The sequence below is a fragment of the Anopheles arabiensis genome, chromosome 3 (assembly GCF_016920715.1).
Source record: "Anopheles arabiensis isolate DONGOLA chromosome 3, AaraD3, whole genome shotgun sequence".
NCBI classification, from domain to species: Eukaryota; Metazoa; Arthropoda; class Insecta; order Diptera; family Culicidae; genus Anopheles; species Anopheles arabiensis.
Window position 1 is genome coordinate 81,530,901 of NC_053518.1, and position 18,730 is coordinate 81,549,630.

The 18,730-nt window shown below is 43.0% G+C and overlaps 1 protein-coding gene across 2 annotated transcripts in view; it reads right to left on the minus strand.

Moving 5' to 3' along the window:
* Positions 1 to 462: 462 nt before the first annotated feature.
* LOC120900111 (26S proteasome regulatory subunit 6A-B-like) overlaps positions 463 to 18,730 on the minus strand; it is a 70,104-nt gene continuing 51,836 nt past the window's right edge. For both annotated transcript variants that reach the window (XM_040306714.1, XM_040306715.1), the window contains exons 3-4: positions 4,492 to 4,533; positions 463 to 620 (exon numbers count right to left, since the gene is read on the minus strand). The gene's annotated coding sequence lies outside the window, so the exon portion shown is untranslated. The remainder of the gene's footprint in view (positions 621 to 4,491; positions 4,534 to 18,730) is intronic.

The window sequence follows — 18,730 nt, forward strand, 5'->3', positions numbered from 1 at the left end:
ATCCCTGGAGATGTTCTTCCCTTTGGCACATTCGTGCACATTCCCGTTAAATGTCTATCCATTTGGCAGCGATTATCACCACCCACACCCCATCCAACATCAGCAGGATGGCAGCGTGAAAAGGGCACTTTTAATTACGACACTTACCTGGATCGATGGATGTTTTTTTGTTTGCTTTCAAATCTCTCACTCTCTGGTGCGTTGTTTTTTTGCGACTGCCAAATTGCTCGTGTCCGGTTCGAAGGACTAAGAAAACACCGATGAACAGACACACACACAAACAGCGTTGATGGGCCGCGGGATGTTTTCAGGGGTTTCTTTCGCAATTGCTGGGCGGCAAAATTCGCACTCAAAAAATTGATGAATCTTTTTTGTCGATGCTGCACCGAGAACGTGATTTGTTGTTTTTTTTTTTTAATCTCAACTGTAGATATTCGTTGTTTTGTTTTCTCTCTCTGTTTAAAACTCTTTGATTTTTTTTTTGCTTCTCTCGTACTCACACAAGATGATTTGCTTCACTTTTGCTTGCACTCGCGCGATACATATATATTTTTTGCTTTCACTTTTGCTGCTATTTTCTTCCGTAAAGACGATGGAATTTTCACACGATATTACGATAGCTGCAGAAAGAATGGGTCGGGAAAGAGGAGTGAAAATTAAGAATACTGAGGAGCGAGTAGCAGTCGACAGTGTATGGAATTTAATGTTTGCAAAGATTGGGAATTCAAGAAGAATTTCCACGTAGGCTCTGGTCCATGATGGTCCTTCTGCAGCCGAAAAATGATATTTCCGATCATTCAAACTCTGTTACTGGATCTTATTGGATTTAAAACCATCTAATAGGTGGCAGCTATATTGCCATTGGTTTCTAATATTATAAACCAATGTAGTTCGATGTATAGCAAAACAAAAAACATACTTTATTTAATGTTATTCCTCGCATATTTTGAAGCATCACTGACCGATATACGCTTCGCCATAGCACTTTGTCAAAAAGGGAAGATGAAAACCCTCCTATCTACTTCACCAAAAATGCCAAGTAACGAGACAAACACCGAAGTCGCGAAGCAGCAAACCTTGCTTCAATTAATTTACGTGCACGACAAAGTCTCGGGGGCGCGCGTTGATTCAGTCCGGTCCCATCGGCCCTCACCAATACAATACACTGCAGACTGTCGGTGTCTCGAACGATGAGGAAGATGATGACCGGCTGACGATTGTTCAGACAGCAAAAAACAAGCATCAGGGAGATGAATCGTTCGCGCGGGGTATTTTTGAAAGGTGATGAGAAATTTATTTTTCATGCCCAAGCTCTGTTTTATGAAACGCTCGCAACAAAATTTGCCGTTTGTTACTAGACACATAAAACACGCGCACACACACATACACACACTAACGAACCCTTCTCTTCGCACTGTACCACGCGACGCGTTTCGTTTCATAACGCAACCGTAAAAAAACTGGGACGTTTTCTGGCCAAGTCAAAAAACGACAACAGCGAAACATGCTCAGACTTGGAGTTTGCTGTGTCACACACCGTTCTTTATCTATTCCGCCACCTTGGCCCCTCGTGACGAAGAGTGCAAACACACGTTTGTTTTTCCCCCCGCTCACTCGGTCCAACAGTGGTCCCCACTGATAAGATCGAGATGTAAAAGGGGGAGCAGTCCCGTAGTGTGTGTGTGAGTGAGAGTTTTTGTACCGGTACTGTGTCTTGGCGACTTTTCTAGCGATAAAATAAAACGCACACAAACACACACACACACACACTCATAGACATGCCCGCTGCCCGTCATTGGAGGGTTGGAGAAACCACATTGCCCCTTTGAGCGGGTGGTTTCTGGTGCTATCTTCCGCACGAAACGCAACTTTACGCTGACACACCACACCAGAAGTCTACGCGCCGTTTTAGTGGTCCTCTCTTGGGCTTTACGATACTTCCGCACCACACACTACACACACAGAGACACGTTTGTAACAATTTTTCACTTTTTTTTAGGTGTTCCGTAACATCACCAACAAAAAAAACTCCCAAACTCAACGGGAAATTTGAATTGGAGATATTTCCACTGACGGACGAGCGCGCTTTTTTTGGCGCTCTTCTTTCTTTCCCAAAACTGTGAGATCGAACGTGTGTGTCACCCGCCAACTTTGTTGCACCAGATTTAAAAAAAAAAAAACAACCGAAAACGTGGGAAGTACAAGAAACCTCTTCTTGGGCGAGATTTCTTCCCGTAAACCGTGAGCTCAGCCGAGCGACGCAACCCCAACACCAGTGGGAAGTAGATGGGTCCTCCCCACCGAATTTTGGGAACCAATGTTGGGGGATGTCACGTTTTCGGGCCAGTAATGTTTTCGTGCGTATATAGATGGCAGCAAAGAACGCCGGAAGAAGTACACGGTTTACACTGCACAAGTTTGATTTCACCCGGAAAGAATTTGATTTTTTTATGTGTTACTATTATTACATTAATAAGCAATAAGCGGCAAAAATTTCTGCGGGGATGCGAAACAGCGCGACCTTCCGTTAACGTTGTCGCTCGTAGAACTGAATGGCGTGAATGTTGCCAGCGGCCGACAGACCCGATGCGTACGACACACAAAACCCGGATCGGTTCTCGTGCGCGGATGAACCGGCGAAGCGAGTTCATTCGTGTGCTTGCTGGCCGCGGTCGATCGATAAATTCAGCCGAAGCCGAAGTGCCGAAGGCTTGCGCGTGTGGCCGAGAGCGCCGAGAGCATTGTGGCCGCCGGAACGGGTGGCTGGGTGGCAGCGCACGCTGGCCCTTTTTTTGTACGCACCATCGGTCGGTACACACACGCAAGGGAGCCGAGCGCATGTATGCTGTGTGCGTGTGTTCGGGTTGCGTACCTTCCCCTTTTTCTAAGCTCGACAGCGCCTTAGGAACCGGGGGGCACTCACTGCGCTCGCACAGTTTCTCTCGGAGTTTTGGAGAGTAAAAGAGGTATAAGTGAGTGGCTTATAAAGTTCAATAAAACGCGGTCTAAGTTGACAAATACGCTTCGAAGGTAGAAAAAACTACTGCATTAGAAATGTACTGAAAGGAAAAAATGTAACAAACATTTTTTCAAAGTTAATCACCGTTTTTCCATTTGTCTCGCAAAGCGCAATGAGCGTTTTCCCTGAGCTCTATTTTCCGGCATCTTCACACTACCCAGAGCTCAAGAAACTCAATCTCGTGAGTTACATCATCAAGAGAGAGAGAGAGAGAGAGAGAGAACCTGGGGTGAAAAATTCTCCCTTTCCCCGAGAAACAGGCATACAATGAAACCACGTGCACGCAGCAGCCGGGAAAGCGGGTCGGGATAGCAACAACAGCAGCAAAAATACCCCGGGCACGAGACTCGGCTGCTTCCGTGCGGCGACTGCCACCGTTTCGGGCGTTCGAAGTGCGGTTTGTTCGCACCGCCGAACGGGGAAGGTTTCTCTCCGACTGCTTGTCGGCGTCGTCGCGATTGCCGCGCCATCGTCGGTGAAGTCTGCTGCTTCGGCAAACATCGCGAAACATTCTCCCGCGAAGCCCGCCGACGACCCGCGACCCGCCGACGACGTGGAAAAAGCATTTCCAATTCCATTCCTGACTTCATTATCCTGGCGCTGCTGCACCGGGAGGGAAGGAGATTGGCGTGTTTCTTGCTTGTTCTTCTTTTTGACAGCAGGATCGCCCGGACAGCAGCAGCACCACCGCTCTCGGAGCCGGGCTTGCCGCCGCCAGCGGGCAAGGAAATGGACGTTTTTCGCACTCGAAGAAGAATACTGTGATGGAAGCAGGATGGGAAGGATGACATTGGAGGAGCGCGTGAAGTTCGACCTTTCTTCTGTTGTTTGTTTTATTATTTTTTTGTTATTATTTAAAGCAAATTATAAACCCTTTTTCCCCAGTTCCCAGTCTGCTGGGAACTAGTTTCGCTTTCCAAAAAGCGACCAGTACCAGCTGGGTGGTAACGAGACAAGTTTTGAGTGAGATCCGATGAAAATAGTTGAGCAAAAATAGCAACACATACCCAGAAACAGACGGAAGAACGTAGCCAGCCCCTAGAAGAATGTTTGCTCCCCTCACTGTGAAAAGGTTGATAGTAATGTTTTTTTTTTTTATCAGCGGTATTATGACGCTAAAAAAACTTGATGGCTCTCAACATCATTTTTTTCTAAGGCCACATCATTTTATCAAACTTTGAACAAGTTTTTCGCCTGACTGCCAGATATTTTGGAGGGAAAACAGTTCAACCGGTCAGGGTAGTTTGGGTTCGAGACGAGACTGCCCAACGGGAAGGATCACGCACCGGGCCGGGTGTCTGGGAAAGGGAGCGCCGGAAGCTGCGTTAGATGTTTAGAACGTATGCAGCAGTAAAGGGTCAAGTTTGAGGAATAAATTGAAGAATTTAAACATGTCTATTCTATGATTTGAGCAAGCGAAAAATTACAAAGACGAGCTGGCAGAACAGGCATAGGGATTTGCTATGACTTACCGAAGAAGTAATTTTCGCTGTTTCAACGTCCGGAGGTAAAAGCTGTAAAAAACAAAACAGAAAAACACGAACATCAGTCTCATTCAAATTTTTAAACTTCTTATAACAGAGGACAGTTGAAAGTGCAGTCATTGCCGCCAAATTTTGGCTCTAAAGCATCAATGTTTAAGCATCAATTCTTGTTTCTAAGGCGTCAATTTCTGACTCTAGCTCTTGTAAGAATCATGATAATTTTACAAAATATTCGAGCAGATTTTTGACAATTTCAATTTTACATCATATAACAATACAAAAACCATAAAAAAATATTGTTTTTAGTGAAAAAAGTTATTGGAATATTAAAAAGTGTAAACTATAAACTTCTAAACTTTAATTCAATAAATTAAAAAAAAAACACAGTTTCAGGTGTAATATTACATTTCATAAATAAAGCGTAGCCAGCGTTTAAAGCTAATTTAAAAGAGGCTAAAAGTTGTGAAATTGAGTTTCTAATTTTAGTTGCAGGTTTACAGACTAAACTAAAAAATAAATGAATGAACCACATAACTGGTAATTTGGTGAAAAAGGACAACTAAACAATGATATAAAATACGAAAATAAGTGAAAAAGTAATAAATAACATCAAAAAGAGTTTATAGAAGACAATTATGTATATCACATCTTTAAAAAAAATTACATTTAAAGAATTAAACATAATAAACAAAAAAAAGAAACAACATCATCATCGAAATATTACAACAACAAAAAACAAATGAAACAAAATACTACCGCACAAAGCTAAAATTGCTCAAACGTTTAACTTATTGTGACAACGGTGCACCGGGACATGGCAAACCGACCAAAACTAGCGAACGAATGCCAACAATTATCATAACGAGGCACCGGCTCGTTCACCCCCGATAGCAACAAACACTCTGGTAGGTTGGTGTTGGCGGTGGTTGCTGTTCTCTCCAAATTGCGCGCGGCACCGAAACAGAAAGCAGAAGGCGACACTTTCGCACTTTCGGGGGCGAAAATTTAGCATCATGGGCAGATGGTACTCAGAATGGCATATCAACCCGGACCAACCACCAGTCTCCCCCAGGCCTGGCCGGACCGGTCGGTCCAACAAACGCGCAACAATTAGCGCCGATTACGATCGGTTCGTTCTCCAGCTAGAATGATAATGCAGCATTGAAGGTTAGGAAATGACTGTGGATGATGGTAGGTGGTGGGGGAGGTGTGGTGTCCTTCCGGTCCCATTTACAGGTATATCAACACCCTGCCAGTCGCCCCCCATACCACAGTCGCCGACGGACTGATGATTCGCGTTTGTCGTCGGTTTGGCGCAATTTTCCACTTTATGGCATCAATTTCACGCCACCCCATGGTTTGGGGGACACAATGGGAGCGGAAAGGAGGCGCGGTGTTCACGCACCATCCCCGGAGTTTGATACAAAACGCAAGACCGAAAATGGTGAACGCAAGACGAAGGACATTTCTCTGTGTTCATAGACACACACATACACACACACACATAGTAGTCCAGTATAATTTGCTCCAACAATTTTGTCCTTGAAGCCAAGGTAGGTAACACATAACCAAAATCCTAGCCATAACTATTCTCCGTCCCGGGAATTGACTGCGTCTTCGTAGTCAAATACACTGGTTGCCCCCGTCCCTTGGACGCAACAAACAAACAAAAAAAACCACTCGCTAAGAAGATGCAAATCCCCTACGGTGTCTTATTTTCCCCGAAAATGGACATCACCAAAAAATGGGCAGTCGTGGGCAAAACGCGAAAGCTGATCCAAACGCAAATCTTCCCGAGCAGCCAGATCAGATCCGAGCACCTGTATCCCAGGGGGTCGGTACGCCGACCGTCTCTTGCGTACCTCCGCCATTATCGCTTAATTCCTTTATCAATTTTTTAATCCCAACCCATAAACATACCGACAAATCCGTGCTGCTTCTAGGCGCCACTTCTACGCCCCGCGTACATTCTGTTCGATGCGCACTTTTTCTCACCATTCTTTCCTCTTCCAACATATTTTTGTAGTCCTCCGCCGGCGTCTAGAGCGAAGAAGCGAAGGGACCAAAATGCCCATTGACATTGCGTGTGTGTGTGTGCTTGTAATCAAAGATTCAAATCATACCCGTGACAATGTTCGGCACACACCCAGGAACATCAAAACCCATCTACCCAGCTGATGATGGCGTTATTCCACCGTCATGGATGGCGTGCATGGAAGAGCTGGAGCAAATTTCTTCTACTTTTTTTTTTGGAGAACGCGCGTATAAAGAGCAACGTTCCCGAAACTGGTGTATCAACTGGCTGTGTGTCCGTCCAGGCCGCGTATCTTCATGCGGCAAAACCGTTATCATCTATTTTCATCATTGTCGTCATGTTTATATTATCGATGTCAATTTGTTGCGGGAAAACGGAAGGACATTTGAGCGGTGGGAGAGAGAGATGATGGCTGAAACTTACAAAAGTCGAGCATCGAAATTTGTTTTTTTTAATGTTTTTGTTAAAAGTGAACTAGAGAAACAGCTATATTAAGTAAGGACGAAAATGCCAATTGTAGAGTAATTTTATAGTAATACTAACAAAAAACAATTAAAAGATAAATATGAAATGAATAAAAAACAAACTTAAAACAACATGACGTCATCAAACAATATCCAAATATAAATAAAGCCAATATTATTCCAGAAAAATATTAAAACCATCAACGATCGAGTCAATCCACTTCCAATCCTTCAACCCGGGCTGCTAAATGCAGCCCACTGTCCTTCACAGAACGAAAGGATACGCGAACGAGGGTCGTTTTGCCCGAGAACGAGCTCAAATACTCACCAACTCTCCCATACAAACACACACACATACGAAGGGGACAAATCGATGGGTGAGAAAAATGTTTCTCACCCGTTTTTCTTCTCACTCTCACTCACGCTCATATCTCACCTTCTGCTGTGTGCAATCGTGAACCGTCGTCGTCGTCTTCGGGAAGTAACGCGCGTCTTCCCTTCGGCAGCACGCAGCAGTTTTGCTTGCTTCTTCGTAATACAAGGACACACACACACACACACTTTGCCGATGTGTTTGATAGTTTGCGTGCGGAAGTATTTTCCTTACGCTTGTCGTTTCTGTCTGAACCATTCTAGGCCTTCTCACTCGTTCGCACGTACCAGGAACCAGCCGGAGGAAAAAACGGCAAACCCGGGAAGTTCGGGAAAAAAGCGATTTTTCCATTGCAAACAGAATGTGGAAAAATTTCAGCATCTTTTCCCCGGCCAGTTGAAGGGGAGAGTTGCGCGGGAAAGCAGGTATGGTCGACGACGGCGGTAGTGTAAAGGAATGAAAAGGAAGACGATTCCTCTGCGTAATCATTACGCGGCAGGCAAGTGTGGCTGTGTCTGTTTCCATTCGGGTTTTCCTCCCATAACTTCTATTTGAGGCTCCGGAAAATGCCAACAGAACGTTCGCCGTCTCGAGTGGAAGGAAAGGTGAATCGGGATATGGATACAGGAAGGGGAGTGAAAGGCATTTTCGTTTTTTGGAAGAATCGTTCTCTGGCTCGGCTTTCTTTTTGCCTGCCGTGACGTGACGTGTTCGATGACTTTTCCCGAGGAAATCGATGTCTCACTATTTATCGATATGTCTTCCCCCAGCCCCATCCCTCTCCCCCAGCACAGCAAGGTAAAGCGAGGTAAAACGATGATGGCATTCAAAGCGTTTAAGAAGAATATTGTGTGTATGGGAGGAGAGAAAAAGTGCACCGATTGCACTTTCACCTTCCGACAGTGGTAACAGTAAGGAATGATTGAATTAAATATAAAATATAGAATTGTAGAAAATTATACGAAACGACCGCACGTAATACTAATAGAGTAAATGTCATATCGATGTGTTTCAATGCATTTTAAATGTCGATAAGGTAAATATATTAATATTTTGCCGGATAGGAATTGAAAGATGTTTCTTCTTCAAAACCACAACACTATTTACCATTTAAGCAAATAATTCATATTTTTTCTGACTGCACCGATGCACCCATGATGGCTCCTAATGTTATCGTATTCTGTTCATATAATGATGAAAGAAATAAAAAAAAAGATTTATAACTAAAATGACAGGAAGTTTTGAAGACAGTTTCATATTAATAGCGACTATTACGACGACTGTCGTATATTGAAGTTTTCAAATCGTCACAAATGTATTAATGTCAACGGTGAAAATATTGTACGAACTGTACAAATGACTAAAGTCATCTCAAGCCAGGGAGAGTGTGGTTTTGTGCGATTCAGTGATTTTTCACTGAGTTTGAAAATTTAAGAAAAAGAACACAAAGCCCATGATTTCAATTAAATCAATAGGAATTGGTAGCAAGAATGTTAAAAACGGCAATTTCGTAATTTTGTATTGAATCATAACGTTAACAAAAACACACATTTTATAACGAAATGCTAAGGCATTCGAAATAATGTTGACACATTTCACAAAATAATGTATTTTTCGGTTACTAGGTAACGGAATGGCACCATTTAACTTTTAAACCCTGCGTAAAAGATCAGATATGTTTACCCTACGAGAAACGATTAAAATTAATAGATTTTTTCCTTTTATCTATTCGAAATTGATTTGCTGTTAGTTTTCTTAAAACAGTTAAACGCAAACAAATTTCTCAAAACCATCGCATCTCAAAAGCAAATTAAGGTATGAATTCTGCATACAAGTGTTTAAATTTTACCAAATGCGTACGAAATAAACGCAACACATTTGAATGCGTTCATGGGTAATTTCACAAAAGGAAAGGAAAACATAAAAAATAGGTACACTACTCTAAATACAATTCATCATAACTCAACAAAAATTTTGAGTAACAATATCGCATGTTGTAAAAAAAGATAGAAAACAATTATGTTTTTTAATAATAACTTCCTGATAATAAGTATCAGTAAAATGTAGATAAATTTAGAAGAAAGAGCAAAAATTTGAAATAATCAAAACATGACAACATAAAAGATTTAAAAAAAACATAAGATGAAATTTTGCACAGCAAAATCACTGCCAAGCTGTAGTGCCAAACATGATAAAGACAAAGGAAAGAACCGGTCAAACAAGTAATCATATTACACGTTGCACGTTATAACATCGCTTCCCCGATAATGTCCCCGGAATGAGACATAAATATTCAAACGATAATTTCCCATTGCGAACCCGTAACAAACAGAGCACAATGTGTGTGTGTGTGTGTGTAGCAGCGGGCCTTTCGAGTCCTCTCGGCCACGGCACACCATATGCGACCATCATCATCACACACGCGACAAGGCAAAACAATAGACAGCGAACGATTGGTCCTTTTTCATGTGTCTGTGTGTGTGTTTGTGTTGCCTCTATGAAACGTGCTCAATTTTCCAACCCCCCCGCACAAACCTCCAGTGCGTGCAAAAAGCCAAGTAAACAGCAGCAGCCGCCAGTGGAAAACTTAAGCCTCAGCCTCATAATGTACTTGCGGAAGCCCGTTAAGCTCCTCATTTTCTCCTCTTAGCTCACACCGTTCATGGTCGAGAATGAAGAGCTCGCACCAAAAAAAAAAACGAACACGCACACACAATGAACCTCCTGAATAGAGAAAAGAAGAAAAAAACAATATGGAAAAATGCACAATGGAAGCTACAACAACAAAAAAGCCCGTTCACGGTAAAACATTATACCGAAAGACCCAAGTGATGAGGTTGATGATACGATTAATATTCCGATCGTGTATTATGGCATTCCTTTTTTATTTTACTTTTTTCGTCAATTCCTTTCCGTTCTCTCACTCTCGCATTCGCTCCCCTGCGAAGGGATATTAAAACGGGATACACGTCTCATCTTTCCAAGGGCAAATGCGCGATTCTTTTTTTTTACATTTAACCCAATCGCCGGCCTGCTGCTGTCAATGCATGTAGCTTTTTTCTTCGCTTGTTTGTCCATGTGTCTCCGATACTATCACATTCCGTAACGGACCTTTCCACGGACGCTCGCTCTCTCCCTCCCACCCAATAAAGCGCACAGGAAAGGCAAGACACACAAAAAGAGGGTTTTAAAATGACAAATTGATTTAGTATAAATAATTTCACCCCGGGAAAACCCGCCCATTTTCTCGTCTCCGACCAGAAGAACTGGTGGACGGTGCTGCTCCCGTGCAGATTTGAACCATTTCTTGGACCGCGGCTAAAAGCTAGACGAAACCTACCGGAGAGGATCTTTTCTAGCAAGCATGCAAGCGGTCTCCAAAACCTGCTACACCCTACATTAAAAAGCGAAGCGTCACGATTTCCGTCCCAGAGGCACGTAAGACAATGGGTTTCCCTCGGCAGCGCACACCCGCTTTTGCCAAGGCCGAACGATTTGCGATGAAAGTGAAAATCCAATTGAACCCAAACTAGCTGCCTGTGGGTGCGTACAAATAGCAGCAGCAGCAGGTAAGCGAATTGAAACGCAAAAACAACCCTTACGTCCCTGATTTCCCACCCAAGAAGGAAAGCGCCGAACACAGGCACCTATGTAAAACGAATCCGGCACGGCCCCCCCCAAAGGATTGTTTCGCCCAACCTTACCACGGGCACAGTTACCAGAAAAGGGTTACCACCACCGGTTGGAAAAATCAGTAGAAACCCCTGCTGTATCCATCCTTTCCCCCCCCCTCCCCCACCCCGCCCAGAAGATGCCAGAAGAATGCTCGACCCGATTCAACCTGTGCCCACCCAAACCCCGGGTTTTCGGGTTCGGGTTCAACGACGGGTGCGAAGGTACAAATTATAGGATTAATTTCCGCACCTTCCGCATTTGTTAATATTGACAGTTTTATTGCCGGCACTGATTAATTTCAACCCGCTTGGCTTTGGTTTTGTTTCAGCGCTGGCCCAGTCCCGCTTTTGGGAATGAGTGGAAATGGGAAACGTAATGGAGGGTACACGAAAGAGTAGCAAAAGGTAGCTCGGAGGGACAGTTTAAAAGACGATTTTGTGGCTCTCCCCTCTCCCATATCTTGCCTGGATGGAAATGATTTGCAATCGAGTGGAATCAAGAACGCCAAAATAGAGCCATAAAACGGAGTCTGTGAGGCTAGAAGGAGAAGAATGTTGCACTCAAATTGCAATGGTAACCTCAAAATCACTGACTTAATGTGTTACGTGCACCACTTGTGTTATTATTGGGTGTAGGATGCCTGTTATTTTAATTGAATACTAAACGTTGAAGTAAAGATGTTGATTTTTTTTTTCATATAAGGATCTAGGATTAACACACATATTACAAGTCAAGAAGAATGTGATACGATAGAGAGAATACATCAGCGAGGAATAAAAAGTTGGAGAGTATCTCTAAATGTTCCGTCATAAATGGCGTAGCCAGGGCATGCCTAATAGGTTAAGATAGTTCAAACAACTTTGATGTTTGCGGTTCTTAATTTCAAAAACTATCCCCAATTCTGATAATCAATGTCGTCCACATACTAAAATCAGCAATACGGCCTTTTTGGACCATTCCTCCTGAATAAATAAATACTAAAATCGTAAGAGAAAATAAGTGATACGAGTAGTTAACTGTAATATATCTATAAAAGATCCTGTTCACAGAATTCAACACGATCCAGTTCCTTAAACACGATTAAACCTGCAAGTATACAACACCATATTGGCCGGTCTTCTGGTGGCACAGTCGTCAAGTCGTACGACTTAACAACATAACCTGCCCGTCATGGGTTCAAGCCCCGAATGGATAGTGCCCCCATACTCCGGGCTGATTATCCTGCTATGTATAATCAGTAAGTCACTGAAAGCCAAGTCCACTAGTGGTACAGGCAGGCCTTGACCAACAACGGTTGTTGTGCCAAAGAACAAAAAGAAGAAGAATAAGAGAATACAACACCATGTTAATAATCCTGTCGCAAGTTGAGCTTAATGGAACGACAACATAGCTTTCTGAAGACGACTCTACGCCCTCAATCTGCCGTAATCTTTCACACAATACGGCTGACACATTACAGGTAAAGATGCAAGTCATCCAGAATCAAAATAGATACAAACAATGGGTCCCTTTCCGTTTTAAGTTCGTAGTTGCATTGTATAGCAGTTTTCGAGCAGCTATCAAAGTAGGTATAGTATACAGGTGGGCTTACCCCAAGATGTATGTTGTAGCATATCTGCTATACACAACTTATTATAATACACACTATCAGCTATAGACACATTGTAACACACTTTGGAAAGCCAAACCACACCATTGTAACACATTCATTATAACACATTCAGTAAATCAGATCATACCATAGCACCGCAACCGGAAGAGTTCAGGCCGTCCATTCAAACAAATAACAGATGTGACACACTTATCAAAAACAACCGAAACGCACAACATAAGCAGGAACAGTATGTAACCCAAAGCAGGAACAGCATATGCATTAAACCCAAAACAGGAACTTAGTGACAAGAACCACCGTTCTTGCCAACAAAAGACAAACGTAACTAGCTGAGTGAAAACAATAACTTTCCAACATACAACCCGGAACCAAATGTGAGAAACCCTTAACTTCATTTGAGTATAAATAAAACCAACTCCGATCATGGCAAGTCAGATTCGTTCGGACTGTCAGGATAGGACTATGCCCATCCTACATCTATCGACTTCTCATTTAAAGAGTTTAGTTATGTCCCCCTACCCAAGGTAAGGCATCTAAACTCCAACGTTTCCAGTAAGGGAAACCTCCTAAAGGTTTCTATGATCGCCTGGACGATCAAGTGTCGAAAGTCCGCTCGAACGAAGTTTTATTCCACCTCGGCTCATGTCAGCGAAACACTGACCTACCGCGACGGTACTCGAAGTACAGTTGTACGATCATCGCATTACATGGCGACCGTAGCTATCGTCCGAACTCATTACAATGTATTTAGAAGGCTGATTTTTATCGCTTCTGTTTCTGAATGAATATTTTAAGAGTGTTTTGTGTATTCGTCAAGCCTCCAGAAATCCTGTTTGAGCAAAAGTGTTCACCCGTCCTGTCAAAAAGTTTGGTTATAAAAACATGCTATGAGATCACCTGGTGCTATGAAATAGACTTTGATTCTGGATTCCATCACCAGATCTCTTTAATGCACCTTGGGATAAATGAAAACACGACCTTGTTTTGACATTTTTTCGAGCAGGTACTCGAATTTAATTCAAGCTTTGATGCTCAAATAATCTAGACTGAAAATCTCAGGCTACTTTTGTGTGTGGTTTTGTATCGAGTGTTGACAAGATTTCAGCCTCCAACTGTCAAACTCTGTATAAAAAAACTGACTAGAATCGTCAAGGGCCCCGAAGTTATATTATATGATATCATCTATTTGATCTGATGATTCGGGATGATATCATATAATATAACTTATAACTTATAACTATTTTATATAATATCTATTTGATCTGATGATTCAGGAATGTTCCTACCGAACATAATTCTTGCTTAGAGCTCCCCAAGTGGTGCAAACCCTCTAAAATGATGTAAACAACAACATCTTGTATCAATCAACATCTTGTGCTCGTATCAATGACTCCTCATTAGGTTAGTGGTGCTCTTCCTCATTAAACAATCTTGAAAACAGCTCATCTATTAACCTGGTGACCCTCTTCTATTTGTTCAGAACAAAACGGATTGAAAAAAATCAAACAAAATTAAAGATTTAAATAACCCTAACTACAATGTCCATGCAGAGACTCCCGCTGGTTGGATTTCATCCGTATAAAAACTTCAACCCATCCCCTTCGCTCAAGGCTCGCAATCGACAGCGAGATCGTTTTTCGATTGCATTCACACGCACACAAAACCGACGACAACCAGAGTTTGCTGCAAGTGACAGCATGCTATCCACGAATGGAATGCCATTTTCGCACAATTTGCTGGGTTTCCCGTCTTCTTCCTCCACCCGTTCACTTTCTGGGCAGCATTTCATTTGACGGACAGGATGGTTTTCCTCAAGAATTTTCCACTGGCCAGATTCACTTTTCCATCTCCTTTTCCCCCTCATTTCCGTTTTGTATTGCACGTAGCACCCACACAGGCAGCTCGCAATCCGTACTGCTTAACACAACAGCTTTTCCCCTCCCGCGACCGGTGCCTCTCTTCAAAAACAGACTTAGCAGCGAAAAGTCAGATAAAAATCGATTACGAATAAGCTCCGGAAGGCCGAATGCAGTCAGCTTCTGGATAACACAAGCGCCATTCAGGGAAGCGCACCGGAGCACAAAGCACAACCCTAAAATCGAAGATACAGAAGGAAAGAAGAAAGCCAAAAGAAAAACCTTCCGCATTGTAAAAAAAATCCAAAACAAGTGAAAACGCTTCCCAAAGCATACCATCACAGCAGGGAGCAACGCTCCCTCTCCCGCCCGGTTGGAGCGGCTTGGATAGAAAACATCCCGGGAGCCGCCCGTTGACTGCCACACGATTGCCAGTTGCGGGCGATGGAAATAAATAAATTGAAATCTATTATTTCTGTACTCAGCGAAAATCGTTTGCCTTTTACTGGCAACGATGGTACTTACTCCATTTATTTTACCTTTTTCTTTCATCCCTTTACCCACGACGCCTCTTCCTCTCTATCTCGCTCCTCAAGATTCAGCCCAACCATACTGTGGGCGGCTGCTTGCTAAAGCTGCTGCAGCGCGCTAAAGCTAAATCGACTCGATCGTACCGAACAAGACGTAAACGGTGGCAGGTTGCTTTCTTTTTTTCTTCCTAGGATAAAGCATAAAGCAACGATAGCAACGGAGAAAAACAACAACCCATATCCGGCCACAGAACGCAGAGTCCACTGGTATGCCGCCAATCGGGCCCTGATCTCTTTGCAAACGCGTTTTGCTGATGGAATTCTTCCTGCCTAATAACGTGGTAGTCTTGCTATTTTCGGATTGTGTCCCTTCAGCGTTGCAGCCGGAAACGTTTAATCGACCTTAAAAAGGATTCTTGCAAAGGTGTCGAACGGGATTAATGAAAAGTTGTTAAAACGACTCCGATGCCTTGTAGGAATGATAAGATTTCAATAAGCACATTATTTGATCCGCTTTTAAGAGCCAGTGCTCAATCCTTTGGATGAAAGAAAAAATTTGCATACTGGGTTATAAATTGTGGGCTGGTGGAATTCATTACATCAAATAATTTTGATCTAACATTACAGTTATATACAAACATTTGCGAAAAAAACTGATTAAAAAAACAATATGAGAAGTTCCAGAGTGCTTCCAGTTAAAAAACTAAACGCTCATGTCTCACTGTACATTTGGACACCACTAACAAGGCGGGCTTGAGGACTACTGATGGGTAAAGTTGACAAAATCCCGAGTCGACTCTGATTCTGACATCGAAGAATAGACCGGATTCGGAGTTCGAGTCATCCGGAGTCTTCTGGAGTCATCCGAAGTCATCCTGGATCACCTGGAGACATCCAGCGTCATCCGAAGCCATCCAGGGTCGTCCCGGGATACCTGCAGACATTCAGCGTCATCTGGAGTCATCTGGAGTCTTCCGGAGTCAGAATCATCCGGAGTCGGAGTCACCCGGAGTCGAAGTCATCTGAAGTCGGAGTTGACCGGTCGTTTCCGACTCTGGCCAAATCCGGTCAACTCCGTTCAACTCCGATTCCTGCCAACTCCAATTCCAGACGACTCAGAGGACTCCGACTTCTGACGACCCTTACTCCGTTTCCAACTCCGACTCTGACGGATATTTCATGTTACTAGGGCAGATTCGAACAACAAAAACATTTAAAGTATATTTTTTACGCACCACTCAGAAGAAACCCCAAAAAAAATACAACGAAAACGAAAAAACCCGAAACAAAAGCCAACCAAAATGCGAATGGGATAAAAATGTCAGCCAAAAGCCGAACACTCGCGCCCGCTCACTTTACCGATAGTGGCTTGATTCTCAATTTGATTGCGATAATTTAAAATTGCAAAATAAATTTAATCCCATCGGAATACATTTATCGACGATGATTGGTTCGACCGCACATACACACACAGAGCTTGCTCCAAACCCGCTCCAGAAGCTGCCGTGTTTTCGTTCTGCTGTTGCTTTCCGAAGCAGTTGCAGAAAAAAAGCAAACCTTCCTCAGTTCGAAACACACACATAGGTAAGGTAAGGTTTTCGGTTTATTTGCTGTCGACTGCGCTCTGCATCGATTGCGATTGGAGTCAATTTGGAGTAAAAATTATCCTCCCATCGCTTGGCTCGGCCAGAAACACGCGTTGGTCCCAGCAACGATCCTGCAACCGATGATACACAATCTCGAACTATTCTGACTCTCTTTAGGGCATTTGCAGAATTAAATTCGTTCTCGGGTGCGCTAGAGTCGTTTTATATTCCCTATATTCCCCTCCTCCCCCATTACCCGTCACAATCTAAGCCTCCAATCTTTGCGACATAAATCCTTTTCTTTTTTTCATAAATGAATCCTTAAGAGACAGAAAACACAACCAATATCCCATTTCCCTGGCACTAGTAGAAGGGACGGCCGCTTGACGAAGGTTGGAGCGTCCTAACATCCAGGCTCCAAAGAGCAAAATGCCAATGATCGTGATTTCAATTCCAGATGAATTCCCCACGCGGGATTCTACCATCCTCCTCCCCGCCTGTACCTGGTTGCGAAATCGACTGCAGGTGTTAATTAAGAAGTGACGTTCCTATTTATCCTTCACGTCCGAAGAGATCGCATGCGGCAGATCCTTCCGAGCGGCGGCGGCCGATATGGCGACACCTTTTAGGTAATCATATCCTCGTCTACACACTCTCTTTTCTCCACGCAGACCTCCTAGAAATCCATTCGATCTGACTCGTGCACACACCCAACACACACAGCTAGGTTATCTTCCCTTTCAATCATCAGCCAAACACCTTCAAAATTTCGTGCCAGTGCCTGGGAACGTGCCCGCGAGAAACGATGGATTTATGCATGTTGCGATTTGCTTCGCTGCTGCTGCATGGTAGTACACTTCTGTTTGCACAAAATCTATACCTCCCTCGAGACGGATCGTGCACCAGGGCCATGCTGGTTTAAGTAGCAAAGCAAAACGGGAAAAGTAAACATTATAAGCTTGGGCGCACGGTGAAGCGAACCAAGCTGCATAACTCAATCCGGTTCGAATCGGCTTCGTATCGATACACGATAAGGAAAGCAATCCATTTTCGGGTTGCCATTTTTTTCTTGTTCTTCGTGTTCTCCAGCCTCACCACTCACCTGATCGAAGGCTATTAACAAGCGTTTTCCACGTTTTCATTGTTGAACGGAGAGAGCACGGATAGGTATATACGATGCCTAATCTCGTGTCGACAGCAGCTTCGGATAAACATCGAAGACGGTTGCCTGCCTGCTGCCTTGCGCAAACGGTACGGAGCATATAGTTAGCATTTACAGCAGCGTGCGCTCTATCGATACCATTTCACACTTTTTGCTGAAAGATTTGCTCGCATGCAAACGCGACCCCGTTATCGGTGTGTATGTAATTGTTTGCATTCGTAAATGGGTTTTGAACAGCATTTGATGCTTTGTCGATTGGAGCAAAACAAGTCGAAGCTTTTAAGAGAGCGTTATAAACATATATTTTACAAAAAAAAAGAATAATTTATGCACACACTAGCAATTTGGCTTTGACTTAGCAAGCGACATAAAATTAAAATTAAGGCAATAGTAAGATTATGCAATTTTAGCTTTATTTTCTTGCGTATTTCTCATACTAACGACTGTTATTCTTATACAATTATACAATCTTTATCAAGTTGTTAATCAATCGATTTATCTACATTCGAAAATATTTGAAAACCTCTTGAAAAGCCATGCCTAACATTAGAACTTCAATCTAGCTAAAAGTTGTGCCATTGAATTCACATTTTGCTTGTTTTTCCAAAAGTTGGAGTTCCAAAAGCTAGGATCGTCTGATCAGGCAGTAGGAGCAGTCTTCGATCAATTCAAATATCTCAGTACAGGTTTTTGATGCTGGATTTAGATCATTTTAAATTTTGGATCATTAGCAGACTCGAACCGACTTCTTATAGACGAACTGCATTATATTATTGCACTAAGCAATATGGACTGAATTAAAGATCAACTGATTGATTGATTAAAGGTGGTTGACTAATTGGAAACATCATTTCTTGTATTGAAATTCAAAATTCGTTTTGTTTGTCATATCTCCAATATTTGGTTTTTAATCATTTACATGACAGTAACAGTC